This window comes from Dermacentor andersoni, chromosome 1, assembly GCF_023375885.2.
Source record: "Dermacentor andersoni chromosome 1, qqDerAnde1_hic_scaffold, whole genome shotgun sequence".
Taxonomy (NCBI): Eukaryota; Metazoa; Arthropoda; class Arachnida; order Ixodida; family Ixodidae; genus Dermacentor; species Dermacentor andersoni.
In genome coordinates this window covers 202622374-202643392 of record NC_092814.1, presented here as the reverse complement: position 1 = coordinate 202643392, position 21019 = coordinate 202622374, and the positions used below count along the sequence as shown (strand labels likewise).

General features: G+C 48.3%; 1 long non-coding RNA gene across 2 annotated transcripts; it reads left to right on the top strand.

Annotated features, from left to right (window-relative positions):
• Positions 1–1692: 1692 nt before the first annotated feature.
• On the top strand, positions 1693–21003 carry LOC126546949 (uncharacterized). Of its 2 annotated transcripts, XR_011895336.1 has the most exons (5): positions 1693–1882; positions 8715–9570; positions 20280–20479; positions 20549–20730; positions 20808–21003. It is a non-coding gene; the product is annotated as an uncharacterized lncRNA (long non-coding RNA). The 2 variants fall into 2 exon arrangements; XR_011895337.1 differs by lacking the exons at positions 1693–1882; positions 8715–9570 and adding an exon at positions 15754–20202.
• Positions 21004–21019: the final 16 nt, after the last annotated feature.

Sequence of the window (21019 nt, the reverse complement as noted above, 5' to 3'; positions counted from 1 at the left end):
CCAGGGAATACAAGTGCTTGTCGGTAGCAGACTAGGTCCTTGTCCTCAATATTTTGCACTCGATCAACAGCGGTAACGTATCATTGTCACTAAAATAAAAAATGAAATGTCAATTTTTATGCACTTAATGAAAATTTACTTATCTGGACTACCATTTCATAAGCAAGCATGAAATGCATTTATTATGTGGTAATTATAATTCAACACATCACGTGACTAAACAAAGCTTAACGTTCTGTCAGAAATTATTTATTTATTGATTCAGTTACCTCATAGGCTCCCGAAGAAGTATAGCGTGAGGGGAGGACACAGGGAATTCGCAGAGTAGTACGAAGAAAGTATACATCGTTAGCGAGTAAACATGAAAGAACAAGTCTCTAACACTGTTAATGCAATACAAAACTTTTTTTTTTTGGCGAAGAAAACCCTACTAACCGTTCGTTGCGTAAACTTAATTGGATAGCCCAGGAAAAAGAACTTAACACCTAAAAAGCAAAAAAAAACCTTTCTACTACCTAGGCGTAGGGGAAAAAATTATTGGTAGCTTGCTGAAATGTCTCTAGGACTTTGCTTGCTGAATTTCACTTTCAGTATTGCAACCATTCCCGACAGTGGAGCTCAAGAGGTCAAGGCTGTCTGCCGTGATTTGTCCTTGGTTCAAGTTTTTTGTAGATCTCTTAACCTCAGTATTAATGTCGCCAGTATGCACGTGTGGTTGGATTTGTAACGAACTCTGGAATCCCTAGTGGTGTGTTCTTCGGCAGCTTTGAAGCGAAAGGAAATGCTTTATTTCGTCGTTCGCCTTTTAATTTTAGTGCTAGAAGTTGTGCCCCACATGAGAATATACTGCATCTGTGATCGTATCGAAGATGGGCTTGACCTGCATCTAAGTGGCATTTGGTCTCGTCCTTCCTAAAGCACCTATTCTACCAGATCGCTTCATGTTTAAATTGCCAACGTGGTCATTCCAACGTAGTCATGAAAAGCATTCAATAATAGTATGCTGCTTGTCCGCTCTATATGATCAATGCCGCTAGACATAAAGGGTTTACTCCCGTGCTTCGAAACTTTAAAAATAAATGCTCACGTTGCTTTGCTTTATGTGCTTAAATTCAGTTGAAGCTCGTTCACATCTGGCAACTTTGACAACTCCCTTAACCGCCTGTTTGATTTTATCATGTATCAAACAATTCATGTCATCCGCGTACAAAACTTTTTTTTCTATTGGTGGAATGGTAGCGTTATTATTTACCTATAAAGCAAAGATAAAAGCTGCCCTAAAATGCCCTTGTGATAAACCTTTATTCACTGACATTAGCTTGGAGATAGATGCACCTGTGAAACACATTGCTACAATTTCGGAGATAGCTTCTAATTAAGTTAAGCCCCCACCCACTAATTCTGTAAGAAAACTCCCTGTAGAGTGCTTAGTATTTGACTTCATCAAACGCCCATCTTTAATTTAGAAATATTCATGCTGCATTCAACTACCGTTCCACATTTTATTGCTTCCTTTGTTTGCAATTATTGGTAGCTAAGTTAACTTGTCCCGTTCAAAACTCCTCTGCATGGTGTCGCGAAACCATTTTCATGCCTTTTCAAGAAACCGAGAAATCTTTTCTGTGCAAAACGCTTTGGGATGTTTTAGTGGAAATGCTCAGTCCGGAATCTTGTCTTTTCAGGATCCCGACGTCTGCGTTTGATTGAAGCCCATAAGTTATCCAGTAGGCTGCTCCCCGTTTGCCATCCTCCCAACGTCCCCTTCGGGAGGTGACCTAGAGCGCCACTCGTAATCTGGCCGACGGTGTTTTGTTAAATTACCTTCCCTCACCCATGGCGTCCTGCTGGCAGTCGGAACCTTGCTCCTCGCCCGCCACTGCTGGTGAGTATCGCGTACTGACGTCTCGTACTTCGGCTCTGTCCTCGAGGGGTCAACAATGAGCCCGCTGCTGTTCTCGTTTTGCAGATGACCGTTTTACATATTGTGGACAGTATGTCCGAGATCTCGGGGGAATTATTCTGGCAGTGAAAAACGTGTTACATTTTTTTTGACGTGAGGTGTGCTTTTTCGCTTTAATGTGCTGCAGTATACAAAAGCGTGGCAGTTTGGGCGAGTTGGTGTGTCATGACGTTTTTACGCTTGTAGCGCAGCTCAGAAACAGCAAAAAGGTGGAAGGGGTAATGAAAGGGAACGTTCACTCTGTTCTCCGTTCCCTTTCATTACCCCTTCCACCTTCCTTTTTTTGCTCTTTCTGAGCTGCGCTACCCCGCAAGGGCACCTTGAGACTCAAGGTGATGGTGCTTGGCGCCACCACGGACCCTTAGCCCCCATACCGAAGCTGTAATCCGCACCGTGGCGAGAGGTTGTAAGGTGAAGGGTAGAAACCATGAACGGTGGCGGTCGGGGCCATGGTCAAGCCCAGGCCGACGGGCTCCCCGTCTGTTTACCAGGTGGGGGGCTCCGGGACCTTCTTGTGTCTATAAGGGTGAAACACAGGTGACACAATAGGAACCCTTAATCCATACATGCCGCATGGATTCTCAATTTCCCCCTCTAAAAAAAAACGATCGGAAACGGTACCGCACCGAAGGAATCAGTTCCAACTCAGAAATGTGCAGAAAATTTTCCACAGTTCCTGGTAGTTCACGCTGTTGAGCAAAAGGTTCCGGTGGCCACTCTCAGTGTTTGTACTACAAAAGTGGCTAGTTGCTAACATAGGCGAAGAATATGAAGCAAAAAAAACTGTCCTCAGGAGATCTGCTTGTAGAAGTTAAATCCAAAAAGCAGAGTGATGCGTTAATCGCACAAAAGAAGCTTGCTGACCTTAACATTACTGTAACACCTCACAGAAGCCTGAACAGCGTTCAGGGAGTAATTTCTGAGCGGCTGCTAATGACAGAAAACGAAAATGAGCTCCTCGAGAATTTGCGAGACCAAGGAGTAACGTCCCTGCGCCGCATAAATATAAAGCGCAATGGCGAAGAAAAAACACCCCACATCGTGCTAACATTCGGCAGCACTCGCTTGCCCGAGTCTGTCCGGGTTGCATTCATCAGGTGCCCAGTGCGCCCATACATCCCTAACCCTAGGAGACGTTTCAAATGCCAAAGGTATGGCCATGGCAGCAACACATGTAGAGGCAAGGAGACCTGTGCGAAATGCGCCGAATCCGAACACAATACTGACAACTGCCAAGCAAGTGAAACAAAGTGTGCAAATTGCAACGGTCCACATGCAGCGTACTCACGAACCTGTGAAGTATTCAAAAAAGAAAAACATATAATCAATCTAAAAGTACGAGAAAACATATCTTACCCTGAGGCAAGGAAAAAGTTCAGTCAAGAGACATCCAGGTCATATGTTGACGCCGTGCGCCGGGGGGCCGAGCGGCGTCTGGTGACAGTGGGCACACAGTACACCATTGTTGATGTGTGCCTGCCCCGTCCCCCACCCGAACGGCACTCCGGTGTCGGCACCATTGACATCTCGGAGGTTCACCTGACGGCGGCCTCTGGCACAACCAAAGTTAGTGGGAGTGGCGACACACCACTCCAACTTCAGGCCACTGCCCAGGCAGGGCCATCCACAACTGACAGGTGCAGCCAAGGCTGCCATACTATCACAGAGAAAAGGGTCGCTGGCCCCTGAGCCGGTAGGCCGCAGGGCTTCCCCCCATCGGGAGAAGCCACAAATTCGTACCCCCGCGGGTTCCCCGCGGAAACCCATCACCTCGCTGGAGGCGATGGATATAAGCAGTAGCCCGCCTCCGCAGCAGCGGCGGCGCAACTCCCTTGATCACAAAAAGGGAGGAAAAACTCCAATAACGGGCCCCACAAGACCGGGAGCATAGGTTTTGAAATACTTTCGTCAAATTTATTAGGTATGGCGTTCCTAATTCACTGGAACTGTCGAGGCATATTAAAAAACTACGGCGACATAAAAGATATCCTTGCTGTATATTCCCCGGTTGTTTTGTGTCTCCAGGAGACAAACTTGGGATCAAAACATAAAAATATTTTAAGTAAATACATAGTCTTTCGTCACGACCGAGAGCAAGCAAATAGGCTCTCTGGAGGTACTGCCATAGTTGTTCAAAGTAGTGTGGCTACTCGTAAAGTCAAGCTTCAGACTGCACTTGAAGCCGTTGCAGCATCTGTAGTACACTTTAAAACAATTACAGTATGCTCCGTATATATCCAACCAAACCTGATAGTAACGCTCCATGACTTAGAAGACCTTTTAAAACAATTACCAGAGCCATATCTGTTAGTCGGCGATTTTAATGCTCACTCCAATTTGTGGGGAAGCGAACAAACGGACACTAGAGGCCGTATTTTAGAAGATTTTATTCTCTGCAATAATATATGCCTGCTCAACAGGGGCAAACACACATACTGCTCTCCAAGCTCCGGAAAATGGAGCTGCATAGATTTGTCTCTTACATCGCCTTCTGTTTTTAATGCTTTTAAATGGGATGTCTTGGACAACCCGTATGGTAGCGATCATTTACCTGTTCTTATCAACCTAGCATCATCTCCGCAAATCATTCCTACAAAACCACGACGTTGGATGCTCCATTTGTCCGACTGGGCGCTGTTTCGAGAAAATGCCAGCTTAGAAAAAATAGATCCACATCATTTAGGTATAGATGAACTTAACGAAATTGTCACAAACTGCATTATTTCTGCCGCGCTCCTGGCCATACCTCAATCTTCTGGAGTGGGGAAACAAAACCACAAAACCTGGTATACAAAAGAATGTAGGTTAGCAAAAAAGAAACAGAACAAAGCATGAGGAAACTTTCGAAGGTACCCCGCGCAGAAAAATCTCATAGACTTTAAAAAGGCAAGAGCACAAGCCCGATATATCCGCCGTAGAACCGAAAAGACTTTGTGGCAAAATTACGTGACTTCCATAAATAGCTCAACCACATCCAAAGAAATGTGGGAGAAGGTACGTAAGCTAGATGGTAAATACTCCCCTTTCACACTTCCCCTTCTAATAGCCCCTGGTGCACAGACAAACATCGAAGAGCAGGCAGACATTTTAGGTGAATATTTTTCGGCAGTTACCAGCTCATCAAACTACACAGAATCATTTCTTACGTACAAAAACAGAGCCGAGAAACAGACTCCCTACAAGTGGATATACAAATGAACCATATAATAAATTATTCACAGTTCAAGAAATCAAGTCTTATCCGCCGGTAAACAGACTGCACCCGGCCCTGACGGAATACACTATCAAATGCTGTCCCACCTCTCTGAACCTGCCGTAGAGGCACTCTTAAGTTTTTTTTAATAAGGTTTTAGTATCGGGTAAACTACCCGAAGCCTGGAAGAAGGCCATCATCGTTCCATTTTTAAAGCCCGAAAAACCACCAACCTCTCCCAGTAGTTACAGGCCCATAGCGCTCACCAGCTGCCTCGCAAAATCCTTTGAAAGTATCGTGAATATGAGATTAACCTTTGTGCTAGAAGCCCGTGAGCTACTCGATGTCCATCAGTGCGGTTTCAAAAAGGCATGCTCCACAACAGACCACCTGGTTCGTCTTGAAAATACTATCCGTGAAGCCTTTATACACAATGTCTTGCTGTATTTTTCGATTTAGAGAAAGCTTATGACACAACCTGGAGGTACGGAATTCTTCACGATTTGGCTGAACTTGGTATTCGGGGCAGGATGCTGAACTGCCTAAAAGACTTCCTGTCAAACCGCTCATTCCATGTACGCCTCGGTTCAACCCTGTCGAAAATTTTCATTCAAGAAAATGGAGTGCCCCAAGGGAGTGTTTTAAGCACGACCCTCTTTGTTGTTAAAATGAATTCAATCGGTAAAATAATTCCAAGGTCAATTATGTATTCAATCTATGTCGACGATCTTCAGATAGCTTGCACGTCCTCAAACATAACAACATGCGAAAGACAAGTGCAGTTAACAATAAATAAACTTTCAAAGTGGGCTGACCGAAATGGTTTCCGGTTCTCCCCACAGAAAACAGTGGCCATCCTTTTCTCACTCAAACGTGGCCTACAGACAGATCCTGTACTATACCTGAACGAAGCGGGATCGCCGGTAAAAAGTGAACACAAATTTCTGGGCATAACTTTTGACAGAAAACTGACCTTCTTGCCACACATAAAGAACCTGAAGAAAACCTCCCAATCATTAAACATATTAAAGGTGCTTTCACATAAACGCTGGGGGGGCTGATAGGACCTGCCTTTTACACATCTACCGCAGTATAGTTCGCTCTTGCCTCGATTATGGTTGCATAGTATACAACTCAGCTCGACAGTCCTACCTGAAGCAATTAGATCCAGTTCATAACTCAGGTCTGCGCCTTGCAAGTGGGGCATACAGGACATCACCCATAAATAGCCTATATGTCGAATGTAACGAACCAGCCCTCACAGATAGAAGAGCCATGCTCACATGTGCATATGTCCTAAAAACCCGTTCACTACCAAAACATCTCTGCTACTCCATAGTTACGAAGTGCCCGTCTAAGCAGCTTTTTAACAACAAACCGAATGCGATGAGACCCCTTATTCTCCGATTTGAAGAAATTTGCCAGGAATTAGGTATTCTAGACACACTGCCTGATGTTGCCCAGAGACCCGAACCACTGCCACATTGGCACACCTTTCCCAGTGTAGGTGACTACACACTGACACAATTTCATAAAAAGCAAACTCCACGTGAACATATAACACAAGAATTTGTGGCGCTAGACGAAAAGTACAAAGGACACACAGCATTTTATACTGACGGTTCTAAAACATCACTTTACGTCGGAAGTGCTGTAGTGCAAGATAAATGGGAAAAGGTAGTCAGGTTGCCTCAGTGCACGTCAATTTTCTCAGCCGAATGTCATGCCATTTCGGTGGCTGTATCAAAAATAGTCGAGATGAACATTCAAAACAGCATTATATACACGGACTCGCTGAGTGCAATAACAGCACTGAAAGCCAGAAACGGAAGGGAACCTTTAATAGGAAATATAATTCCTAACACAATAACCGCTCAAACACAAGGACACGAAATTAAGCTCTGTTGGATACCAAGCCATCACGGAATTAGAGGCAACGAGAGAGCTGACGCGTGCGCCGCCCAAGCCTGCCATAAGGAGGTCAGTACTGTAAATATACCCTATACAGATTGCATGAAGTTAGTGAAAAACAAGCTGAAAGAAAAATGGCAGTGTACATGGAATAGCGAAGAAAATACCAAACTACATTCAGTAAAACCTATTCTAGGAGAATGGCGATCATGCAGGCATCAGGAGCGTTTTATAGAAGTAATTTTATGCCGCCTGCGCATCGGACACACACACCTAACACATAACTTTCTACTGACAAAACAAGAGAAACCCTTATGTGAGAAATGTGGAGATGAACTCACTGTAAATCACATTTTATTCTCGTGCACACAACTCGAACGGCTAAGGAAAAAATATTTTACTGTATTTTACAATGAGCGCATTCCCTTCCATCCCAGTCTACTTTTAAGGAGATAACCCACTTGTAGGAACTTTATCTCTTTTTAGTTTTTTGAAAGACGCAGCGATCCTAAACGAAATATAATATATCACAGAACTACTAATTCTAAAAATTATTACCCAGTTTTTTCACGCATCTTATGATGCACCTCACCCCTTTTCTCAGTCCTGAGAAGAAAGAAGTCTTCATTTGGTCTGTTGGGCTCCTCAGAGTCCTTGTCCGGACAAGGACTTTCGCTGAGGATACCCAATTTTTGAAATAAGTTATACCATGTGTTTGGCGCATGATAGCCTCAGTTGCTGATGCGCCATAAAACCCAATATAATCCAATGAGCTGCGCTACAAGCCTCAAATAATGGAGTGTACAAATATGGGCAATAGCAGTTGTTTATATTAGCAGACAACTGAAATCCATGCGACATGCCTGAATTATTACACGGACGCTATTTTGCGAGGTTTCTGAATGTCGTCTTACGGGTGGCCAGCTTCGGTTACGCTTTCTGCAGCTGACTTGACGTGGCAGTGACACACATTACGAAAGGCTAACGTAAGCGAGCTCGGCCACCTTTTGCGTCTCCAGTGCGAGTAAGACTAAATTTTGATAGCAGTTTCAGCAAAGCTGGTTGGACCTTTCGTTAGGGCGCTGAATTGCTCCACTACGGTGTGATGACCACCAGTTTCATACGTTTTGGGTCATCATGTGTTCAGAAAGAACGTGGCCAAACTGAACATCGTGCAATTTTATTTTCTAAGCCGAGTATGATGCTTGAAACATGCCGATGAGGAGCGGGAAGTGTAGCTTATTTACAGATGGCTTTCTTGATTGATATTATATATTGCTTGAACGTGTGCATAGCTGACACTAGAACTCGATGTCTGAGGTTTGAAAGGCGTTTTATCAAGGCGCTGTACCTGGTTTCGAAACTTCCATTTTTTTTGAAGTGCCGGCCACTCAGACGCGCATATCTTGGACTTCATCGTGCTTGTTCAGCGTTTCCTTGTCCAACGGGTTTTAGTTAAGTCAGCTGCAGGGAATTTGGCCGCAGATTATCAGCAAGAGACTTCCTCACAGCGTATAGATGCTTTCCTGAATGAATTTGGTCCTGGCGTATGGAAAATGTTCGCCCACAGACGTGACAATATTACACATCACAATTTGGCAGCACTGGTTTCTGCTCACAATTCAAAGTATTTTCTTGCCTACGTTCCAGATCAGATGCTTCTGAGCAACCATCCTTCCACGGCTGTGGCCGTTTGCACATCGGCCGGCAACTGGACATCCAAGTCCGAGTGTGGCCACTAACCCCAGGACCTGCGCAGCAACCCCTCGTCACGGCGAGCTTCGTCTCTGCGAGCTTCGCATCAAGCGTCCTGAACGCTCATCAGGTGGTCTTTGTGCATAATCTAGATGGTCTAGCTGGCGAGGGTGGCGCACGCCTTAGGGAAGTTAACTGTTCAGTTGCACTAGCTAGCGCTCACTAGGTTTGCTTAGCTCTAAGCCCGAGGTTTCGTGGGCATGGCTTGCGGCCACATGGGTCTTCTCCGTGCCGGAATCGAAGAGGACGGGCCACGTGTTGCGGGGTGGCGGCGTATAGCTTCAGGTTTTAGCTGACATAAGGCTTAGCTCACATTGCGCAGGCTACAGCTGATAGCCGTCCTCTACGAGTGCGTCAGGGACATGGACCCTTCCGAATGGCCTTGTGACCCGACCCCACTATTTCGTGACAAGGTAGCCCGGGCGCGTCAGTGCTATCGAGCGAAATGTGGAATCACGGAAGCAAACGCCATTCTGAAATTGCCTCGCCAGCTTTTAGCTATTGCGGCGACCTTACGTCGCCTACGGTCTGGAGCGGAGCCCGGCCGTGCAGCAGCTACGGTGAGTGGTCCATTTCTTTGCGGTTCCAGCTGTTCTTTTCCGGTTGTTTACTTTCCTCCTTGCGTCGCAGATGATGACCTTGATCACCACTCGTGCCGTCACCGACCGTCTTAACGCTTTTGCATTCCCTCGGCGGGGAAGTGTTGCTGGTGGACTGGACTTCGTTCCTCGCCCAGCACTACTCCTGCCAAGTACCATGAACACTAGAATCGTAGTATGGCTGTGCTTTCGAGTGTTTAACAAGCCCTGCCTGATTTCAGGTTCCTACCGTCTGCTTCTGAAGTGCGCCAACTGTAGCAGCCCTCACGCAGCCTCGTCGAAAGACTGTCCCCGCATCAAGAGGGAGCGCGCGGTTCTGAAGCAAATGGGTAGACAATACGGCCCATAGGGAGGCAGCCGAAGTAGTCCGGCGTCGACGTCGACACCATCGTACGTCTTCAAAGAAGGCCCATGCGCGAAGCGATAGTACCCGCACCACTACGGTACCACTTTGTCGCGCCGCGAAAGGGCCCAACACTTCCACGAGGGAATCAGATAAGACTCTTTCTTTAGAGGAATGGCCCACGTTACCGAGCCGCTCCCTTGCTAAGGAACCTCGGAAGGTCGCGGCCCCACCAGAGCCTTCTCCGGCCATTGATGATTCACCTAAGACAGATCGTCAAGTAATCTCGGTGCTACGCTCCCTCATGGAGGCCATCCGAACGATTTGAGTGGACATGGGGACACCGTCTGCTCGAAGCGCAATTAAAGTGCTGGACCCCTTAAGCCCAGTGCTTGAATCCCTCAACTAGAAAGGTGGCTACCCATACCCCATCCTTCCGAAAAGAAGTCAAGGCAGCGTCCGTCATCCGGTGGAACGCCAGAGGGCTAAAATCACGAATTTCAGATTTCCGTCAGTATGTGTACACCAATGTGTTTCTACTCATCGTCATTTGTGAGCCCAACTTGTCGAAACCAATCACTGTCAGGATACGAATGTCTCATGTCATCAACAAATGGTGCATGCAGCAAAATCATCGTTTTTTTTCGTCGTGAACTCTCCTATGTTTTGCAACCAATTGCGCCTCACGACGACAATCAATATATATGCATCACAGTTAAAAAGAACTCTTGTTTACTAACACAGGCGTGTATATATGGCCTTCCAGGAATTTCGATACTAAAAGATCAGCGGATATCTTGAGTGTTTGTCCCGCCCCATGGGTCATCATAGGAGATTTCAATGCACAACATTCAGCATGGGGAAGTACAGACAAATACAAAAGGACGAAGATTAGCAAGCATCGCTTACAGCTATGGCCTTACTCTCTTGAACGATGGTAGCCTCGCCTTCCTTCGAGGCGTGAAATACGGCAGCTGCCTCGACCTTGCTTTCGTCTCCAACTCCCTCGCCAGATGTGTGAAGTGGTTTCCAGACATTGACACATGGGGGTGATCACATTCCCACCTATCTGAACATCAAAGGCTTGTCGTCTAGATCTGGCCCACGGAATACCATTCGGACGATTCAATGGGCCAACTTCAAATCTGATATGGAAGATGCCTGCCGCGAGGGCCTACTCTCTGGGTTAGAGCAAACAATTAAAAATACGATGCAAAACGCCACTCGCGTGCTGACTATCTCTTACACGCGAAACGACTTCGACATAGAATTAGAGCGACTTCGAGCACTTCGTCGCCGGGCAGAACGTCGATCTCGACGTACAAAATCAATCCATGACCTTAGGGCCGCCAGGAGGATTCAAAAAAAAAAAAATTCAGCGTCGAATGGATAGATTAGCGTCGGAACGTTGGGCAACGTTTTGCCAGACACTCGACCCCCGCAAGCCACTCTCACATTTGGAAAACGGTGCAAGGTCTGCGTTGCCTTCCGGAACGGCGTTTTCCTTTCAAGGCGATCGCGCTTTTCCAAGAACGGCAAGACATCGATGTCGCAGAAGACTTTTGTGCGCGGATGGCAGACCAAGCGACACGTCCAGATTCTCCAGCCCGAGATGACGTCCCCCATTCCCGTGATTGCCGCATGGACCTTCCTTTTACAATGGAGGAGCTCGAGGCGGCACTAGCTCTCTGCAGGCGCTCATCATCTCCGGGTCCAGATGGTATATCATACCGAGCCTTGTGCTATCTCGCAGAATCCGCACGGATAGCATTGAGTCTCTACAACACCTAATGGCAGGAGGGAAATGTTCCTGACGAATGGAAAGTCAGCCGCCTGGTGCCAATCTTGAAGCAGGGCATATCCCCGCTGGAGCTCACCTCTTACCGCCCAATAGCGTTGGCCAGCTGGGTAGGAAAGATAATGGAACGGATGACCCTTGACCGCCTGGAATGGTACCTTGAACACTACACGATTTATCCGAATTCCATGGCTGGTTTCCGACGTGACCCCTCTTTTATCGACAATGTAGTTAATCTCGTTTCATATGTCCAGCACGAAAGGTCCCGAAAACGTTTATCTGCAGCTTTATTCTTAGATGTGAAAGGGGCATACGATAGCGTATTACATGAGGCCATTCTCGACGCTCTTGTGACGGCTGGCCTAGGTGGTCAAGTATTTTGGGGATTGCAAGTTACTTATTTGCAAGATCTTTAGTGTTAACTGACGATGGCCCAACGGCGCGACGCTATACCAGCAGGCGTTCCTCAAGACGGTGCTCTCAGCCCGACCCTATTCAACCTCGCTCTTATTGGGCTTGCTGAATACTTGCCAACTACCACCAAAATTTCAATATACGCAGACATCTGTCTGGACTTCAGCAGTCACACGTCCTCAGATACGTGCACGGCTTCAAAGAGCGGCTACTTTGACAGCGAGCTACTTATGTGAACAAGGTCTCAGCATATCACCAGAAAAATGCGCCCTAGTGGCATTTACTCGCAAACCAATGACGCCTTATGTTATCTCAATCAATGGGCGGACCATTTCCTATGTCAGAGCCCACAGATTTCTTTGCATAATTATCGACCGAGACCTCTGTTGGAGCCCGCACGTGGCCTACATGAAACGGCGCCTGACAGCAACCTCCCAGTTGTTTAACTACTAGACAGGAAATACGTGGGGGATGTCAGTTGACGCAATGATGAAACTCTACAGAGCTCTTTCTTGGTTTTTAAAATAGTCTATACCTGTAGTGAACAACACCTGCAAGACATATTCGTGTTCTGCAGGCAGCACAAGCTCAAGCACTCAGTTTGCCTTGGTTTGCCCAGATGCACGTCAACAGAGGCTACTATTGCGATTGCTCGGGACTATCCAATGCAAACTCTCATCACGGTGGAAGCCCTGAGAACGCACATCAGACATTTTGCACGTGCCCCCTATCGCCCCCTTGCAACACTACCTTCAGACAGGCACCAATCATCATTCTCTAAAGCTATCGTCAAGTACAACGACAAACTTCCCTAGGGCTTCACCGCTTCATCTAAACCATCGATACCCCTTGGTGTCTTGTCAGCCCCACAGTCCATCTCAGCGTACCAGGAATCGGGAAAATGTCTGAGCTGTCGTCGCCTGTGCTGACACAACTGTCTCTGCTTCTTCTGCACGAGAGGTACGCAGACAGTGCATATATTTATACTGATGGTTCCACAAACATCCAATGTTCGTCCGGTGCTGTGGTCGTCCCAGCAAGAGGTATTACCATCAGCTTTAGGACTGACCACCCAACGACATCAACAACGGCGGAACTAGCTGCTCTTCACGCTGCACTTTGTTTCGTCAATCGGGAAGCATCTTGACAATGGTCAATTTTCAGTGACTCAAAGGCAGCCCTACAATCTGTGCTATCAGCTCTGCGTAGCGGGCCATTCGAAAAGCTCGTGCTCGATATTAGATGCCTACTCCATACGTCACATGAGAAAGGACATCAGGTGACGTTTCAGTAGCTGCCAAGTCACTGCGGCGTCATAGGTAATGAAGACGCCGATAAAGCCGCTCGGACAGCTCTTGAAGACACACAGGAAGAGGCCATACCACTTTCACGGTCCGACGCAGCCAGCATACTTAGAGTGCTTGCACGGGAGATCACGCTCTCTGTGCTGCACACCAAGCAGCCAGACCAACCGCAGCAATCGTCAACACGACCTGCCCTCCTTGATGCATGTCTGTATTCCAACTGGACTCCGCCGAAGTGAGGCCACCCTGCTTTATCGCTTATGGCTCGTGGTGACCTTCGCGAAATCTTACTCGCTTCGAATTGGAATGGCCGACAACGCTCTCTGCTATGCCTGTCTTTGCGAGGAGACGCTGGAACACATTCTGTGTGACTGTCCTGAATATAATTTTCAGGGACAGTCCCTGGCGTCCGTTCTAGCGCACCTTGAGAATAGACTATTGTCAGTTGCAACCATTTTCACATATCGCCGACAGACATCGCAGCTGAAGGCGACGAAGGGATTACTTAGGTTTATGAAGGAGACGGGCTTGGACAAGCGGCTGTGACAGTGATGTCACGTACCGCGCAAGAGTGACAGACTAACTAACGATGTGTGTGCCGTGTTATGGGCTCCCTGTCTCTTCTCCCCATCTTTCATCCCCCATCCCGCTCTCATGTGTAGGGTAGCAAGCCGGTTAAGCTAAACTGGTTAACCTCTCTGCCTTCCTTCTCCACTTTTTCCTTCATTCGTTCCTACCGTCTGCTTTCCATTGCGGCTATTCACAAGCATATCCAGCGGGCGGTTCTGCACATCTAGTCTCCGGCCGTGTTACGCCTGCATTTTTCTCGCTGGTGGCTTTCAGCTGGGAGACGCAGATTCGTTAAACTCCCTGCACTACTTCTGACAAGTACCATCTATACACTCCAATGGTACTACGGTTGTTTCCTCGTGTGGCGGATAAGCCCTGTGGCATTTAAGGTTCCGAACGTCTGCTTTTGAATGTTTTCCTCTGACTGCTATGGTTAGTGTTCTCTCATTTCTCCTTTTCTTAATCCTGTTGCTACACCTTGCCGGTCCCGCAAGTACAAACTTTATGGGCTTCCGATAAAATTTGCTGTCGAATGTATTTATTATGCAGACCTTCGAGGTTAGGTTTATGCTTCGGAAAACTTCGCCACAGAATTTCCAAGAGGCTTTTGTATGTCGCTCTCCCGGCAAGACTACGTTGAATTTCTTCCGTTCCTGGTTACATTTCTTAGCTGATTTCATTTCCTAAACCGTAATTTATTTCGTCTACTCGGAGTGCCACATTTTTCACAATGCTTTGGTAACTCTACGTAGTCTTCACTTTTGTCGAAGGTTGCCGTCCTATTCTTCAATATCCCCCCCCCCCCCCCCCCACCAGTTTTCTCCGCAGAAACTGGGAGGAAAACTGGGTTCGCAGAATGGTTATCCAGGTCCATCGTGAACTTGTGTGAACGATTGTTTTCTAATGATGCAACCTACTTCGTATACTCGGGTGTATAGTTCTCCATTATGCAGTACACATCCACCGATCGCTTTCCGCGGTAGACTTGAAAACTACGAATGAGCCTTTCACAGAAACCGCCCCCACACAATGTTTTGGGGAGGAAATTTCCACTTGGTGATAGGTCATTAATTGTTCACTTGTTTATTGACGTAATGTTCCTGTGACCGCATTCAATCCCTTATTCGTTCTCCTGAAAGTCTTGCATTGTTGCTGTGCACGTTTATGTTCGAGCTGAGAAACGCCGAAAATAGTGTAGAAAACCGATGTGAAACGCCTCCAACAGTTCCGCAGTGTACACCTCTTGCCACGGCACTTGTGAAAGTTGCTACAAAAACTTTGGCTATGTCTCCTTACTTTCTTTTGTAGTTGCTCCCAGCGCACCGTTGAAACGTAGGCAAGCTATTTCAGACAATTTGGTCTTCGTTACTCTATCCTCAAGAGGAGGAACTTCTTACAAGGATCTGGAATTGTATCTTCGCCACACAACGCACTGTCGTATTCTTTCTTACACGTATACGCGCCAGTGTACCGCGTACTCCACCGTGAAGTTTGTCTATATACGTGTCGCACTAATAGTCGACGGATTTATTCCATTTACATGTGATCGGGTGCTGCTCGTCTTGTGATACGGGCCCTACCGAAAGCGTCTTTGAAGTCTCATTGGGTCTTTATCGTAATATATCTGGTATTCACCTACTGTCTGCACATTCGCTTGCTTGCTGAATTTCTGCGATTTTTCAATATACGCACTTTGTTCTAGCCAAATGAGGCAGGTGTCGGCGGTATTTATTTCTTTTGCTTTTCGTGGACCGTAGAACTTGTCCTCCAATATTATTCACGGAACGAAACATTCACGTTGTTGCTCTCCAAATATTCAACTGCCGAACTTGTCAACTTCAATGCCTCTTCTTGAGATCATTTTCGACATATATCTGACACGAGAATCATCTCCTTTCCTTTCATTTTTATCTGGCATTTTGTAACAGCTATTTGGTCTGTAGTAACTGGGATCCCTTCCACTAAATTGTTCACTACGACATCTTTTCTACGGTGATTCCTGGTCATATCTGCTCAACTTTTCACTACTATTGACGGATCCCCATTGTTCTCCTACTAAGCAATTTTTTTTTTCGTTAGTCTGTGTTCAACGGGTGCTTCGTGCACTTTCTACAATGCAGCACGATTCTACAAGTGGTCTGATACTTTACTGTTGCTCGCAAGTTCTCATTTGCGAGACTGACGACGGTGTTCATTAGAGCAACTCTGTTCTTTGCCAGGACCAGCAGTGTCTCCGCTCTGATATAACATTACCATGAATGCTGCACTGGAATACACCGCCGGGCTTGCATCCGAGAAGTGTCAGTGCTTAGGTTCCGTTACTTGTTTTCGATGCGCTCTTGAGTCCTTTATCTTCCTCGGTATATTTTTCCATAGATCATTTATCTTTGTCTGGGAGAGGGTTGTCCCAAGATTACGGTTTTTTCCCGTCATTGAATACCGATATTGGCTGTTACAGTGCAGGACGTTAAATTCCAGCCGACCGAATATTTTTGCCGTCGCTTCGTGAGCATTTCACTCGAGTCTTCATATCGATATGATAGCAGAATACCGTCCGCCGTGTCCCAGTTCATTCCTAGAATACTGGTCTGGCTTGATCACGTAAGAACGGCACCTTGATGCGCATTTCAATTCTAATTTCTTCACTGTTTGATGTCTCTTTCCAAAGATTCATTGCAGCTCGGCGATTTTTTTTCTTTTTTTGCTTTTGCGTACACGCCTTTTGACTGGTTTATGATGTTCCAAGCATAACTTCAGCAACGCAAACTTAACTACGTTTGCTGTCATTGCAATTGGATTGGAGCCAACTATATTTATGCCTGCAGTTGGGCGCTCGCGCGCCCCGACGAGGGCCTACGTCATCCTCGAAGTTGCCGTTACTCGGCGCGGGTCTCCGCTCGCCGTTGCCGGCTCGCTGGGTCCGTGCCTTTCGAGCGCCTCGAGGACCTGCTGGACGGCCCAGAGCTGATCGTCTCGGTCGTAGCTCTTCGCGGCTGCCTCGAGCCGCGGTGGGAGCGTTCTTCATTTTGCTTCCTCTGGAAATTAAACGCAGTCCCACAAGATGTGCGTGTAGTCTGCGGTCTCCCTCCGGCAGACTCTGCACCTATCTGTCGGATATGTCTCGGGGTACATGCGATTCATCAGTCTCGTGCTTGGTAGCGATCCGGTCTGGAGCTGTCTCAGTACTACCGCCTCCGCTCGACTGTCTCGGGCCAGGCGGTAAGCCTTCGTGATTTCATTGTAATCCGTCATGCGGTCCTTGGTTCCGAACCACGTCGGACGGTCTGTCGCCGGGGCGCGGTTGGTTTGCGCTCGCGCCGCTGCGTGTGCAGTCTCATTATGGTTCTCATTGCGTTCCGACGCGTCGCCCGCGTGCGCCGCGAACCACTTGAGTCGTACTTAACGTTCTTCTAGTTTGACTGCTCGCAGTACGCGCTCAGCCTCCCTGCAGATTTGGCCTTTGGCGAAGTTTCGCACTGCCTGTCTTGAGTCACTCAGCACCGTGTGGCAGTCTGCGTCGGCGATGGCCAGGGCGATGGCTACCTCCTCCGCTTGTTCCGCTCCGGCGCTTCTCACGCTCGCTGCCGTCCCCGTGGCGCCGGTTGACGCCTCTATGACGACCGCTGCGAAGGCGTTCCGTTGGTATTCGGCCGCGTCCACGTACCGCTCGTGTTCGTCGTTGGCATACTGCTGTTGAGTTCGTGCAGAGCCGCGCGTACCTCCACGACGTCGATGTCACGATCGAGCTTCGCGTTCGGCAGGCCGCTGTACGGCGCGTGTTGTTCGGTGGGTGTAGTCGGCAGGTATTTGTCGTTAATGCGCCTGGTGACTTCGTCGACGCCGTGTGCTGAGACCGCCCGATGTATGAGCCTGGCGAGTCTGTCCCTTTGGTCCGACTTGGTCTTGCTTTCGTCGAGCAGGTGCCGCAGCAGGTTCCACGTCTTCCCGCTGTGCATCTGCCCGTCTGCCGCGTTGCAGATCTCGTTCCACTGTTGCGTGCAGAGAGCGTGGCAGTGATCTTCGATCGCTCGGTTCAGCTCCGCCACCTTCTTTCTCAGTCTGCGGTTAAGCCGTTGTTTCTTCCAGCGATTGAGTATCGACTGTTTGGCTTCGATGAGATGCGCAAGCTGGCTGTCTACTTTGTCGATCTCCGCGCCCGTTTCAATTTCTTTGGTCGCGTCGCGTACGCTCTTGATGATTTCGGCCGTCCACGAGTCGATGTCTTCGATCTCGTCGTCACCGTCGCTCTTCTGGGTTCTGGCGTCTCGAAAGGCATCCCAGTCTATCCATCTGTGTGCTTTGATGCTGGTGTCGTTGTGTTCCTGTATGTCGATTTCCACGATGGTGTGGTCGCTGCCTAGGTCGGTGCCCGTGTTTCTCCAGGTGATCGCGCCCCGGATGCGTTCTTGACGAACGTGAGGTCCGGAGTGGTGTCCCGGGACACGGAGTTACCAATTCGTCTTGGTACAGGTCGCGGCCCTTTGCTCTGTACTTGTTGTAGCCCCAGGCAGGGTTCATCGCGTTGAAGTCGCCGCACGCGATCAGCGTGTTGCGGCCCGCTGCGGTGCTGGCTCTGTGCAGTAATGTCTTGAATCTGTTTTCTCTGCGATGGGTTGCTGTAGACGTTCAGCAGAAATATGCTTCCTTTCCTCTTCTTACCCGGGATGATATCGGTGAGTGTGTGCTCAATCTTGATATTGATTTGCAGCTCGTGTTCGACGAACGTGAGTCCCTTCCTGACCAGGGTGCACAGGCCTCTGCCGTCGGGCGGTCCCTTGTGCACTCTGTAGCCGGGGAGTAGTATAACGTCTGGCTTGCGCGCGGCATGTACGATGTGCTGTTGGATGACTGCCTTCTTCCTTCCGAAGCCGCGACAGTTCCACTGCCACGCGGTTACACCTGCTGCTGCTGGTGTTGCGTTGGCGGCCATGATTGCGTTGGCGCGTACGGGGCTCCCTGGTTGGGTGGATGTTGCGTGAAGAGGGGCGCAAACGTCGGGTGGCTTAGCATCGGCTGTAGGGTCCTTTCGATGTAGGCGAATCTGTTCGTGTTCTCAGCTTGGTAGGTCTCCATTGTTTGTTTCAATGCTGTCACTGCTGCGATGTTTCTCGTGATTAGCTGTTCGAGTTTCGTGAATGTCGCTTCGAATTTCGCTTCGAGGCTGTCGATGCGATCGTTTTCTGTTTGCGTGCGCGTGGCCTCGATGGCTCGCTTCTTCTGTGCCGGTTCCTCTATGGCTTTCTCCTGGATGTTCGTTGTCGTTTCCTCGGCCTTGCTTGTGCTTGGCGTGGGTCTCTGCAGAGGCCCGTTGTTGCTTAGCAGCAACTGACGGATCTCGGCGATCTCTTTCGTGAGGTAGTTGATGGTCACTCGCAATGCCGCGTTTTCTTGTCTTAGGATCTCATTTGCCTCCCGCGCCTTGTTCATATCTTCTTTCTTCGTGGCTTCGGTGATTTTCTGCGCGCTCCTTATATTGTTTCCTTTCGCTGCGTCGACCCAGCTCACTCGCTCCCGTGATGGTGACGTTTTTCTGCTGAGGCTTCTCTCGTAGCAGCTGCTGTTTCTGGATTTGGGAGTGCGGTTTTCCGATGGGGTCCTTGACTTTCGCGCATCTGGCGGCTTGTCGAGTGGCGGGAAATCGCTCTCCGACAGCAGCTGGCGTTCGGCCTGTCGGCGCTCCCATTGTCGCTTACGCACTACGTAGGGGATCTTGTATTTCGCCTTGCACGTTCGGACTCCAGTAGGGTGTTCGTCTCCGCACAACTTCCAAAATTCATTCACAGTGTAGGTACATCTGCATTCGAATTTCTTCCTGTCTGAAGATAATCATTCAGAACAGTCCTGATCTTAACCACGAGGCGTCAAATACGTTTAATTTTCTTGCTAGTCGATATTCTCGAATTTCTTGATGGCTCGATATGGTAGCTATTGTTCAGATTCTTCCGAGCACGCTCATTTTGCCATTCCAAGCGTGAAACATCTCGCATTGAACAGTTGTATTTTTATCTCGGTACTGAATTTGTCTAGTGCCTTCGAGATCGTCTTCCGATTGCTACTTAGTTGATTTCCACGTTAACTTGCTCTCTCCAACCTTCTGAAGTCCTTGTGACTACATAGTCCACTTTATGCATTGTTTCTTTCTGAAGAGTTAAGCCAGTATTTTCGACCATTAAAAAAAGTTCAACATGCAAGTTTCGTCAGTTTCTGCGACGTCAAGAACCATGGAGTTTCGCGTTTCGCAGTTCTGTTCTACACCACATGGGTCAGGCACAATCCAGTCGGAAATTTTCTATCTTCCATTGTATCTTCGTTTGGTCTTTTCACTGGGCTTTACTCCTCACCTCCACTACTACTGGTAAGGGTCCTTTACACGGGACTCGTATCACGGCTGTTTCCTCCAGTGGTTAACAAATAAGCATTGTGTCGTTACAGGTTCTGCACTCCCGTTTTCAACTGCGGTCCACAAGCGTACCCAGCGTGCCCTAGCACGACTCTACGGTCTGCGCTCCAAAAGATTACTTCGGGCACCAGCATCACCCGTTCCATGAGCAACTGCTATTCCTTGTACATTCTCTCGCGGACGGCGTCCTGCTGGCAGACTGGACTTGGCTCTTCGCCCGGAACTACTACTGGTAAATGTCGTTTACGCGGGACCCGTATTACGACTGTCATCCAGTGTTTAACAATCACTGTCGTTACAGGTTCTGCGGTCCACACCCGTACCCAGCGTGCCCTTACACGACTCTACGTTCTGCGCTCCAAAAGGTTACTTCGGCCACGAGCATCACCTGTTCAGAGAGCGACTACTACTGCTTCTACATTCCCTCGCCAGTGGCGTCCTGCTGGCAGACTGAACTTCCCTCCTCGCCCTGCACTACTACTGGTAAATGTCGTTTACACGGGACTCGTATTACGGCTGTGTCCTCCAGTGGTTAACAAATAAGCGTTGTGTCGTTACAGGTTTTGCACTCCTGTTTTCAACTGCGGTCCACAAGCGTACCCAGCGTGCCCTTACACGACTCTACGGTCTGCGCTCCAAAAAATTACTTCGGCCACGAGCATCACCTGTTCCGGGAGCGACTACTACTGCTTCTACATTCCCTCGCCAGTGGCGTCCTGCTGGCAGACTGGACTTCCCTCCTCGCCCTGCACTACTCCTGGTAAATGTCGTT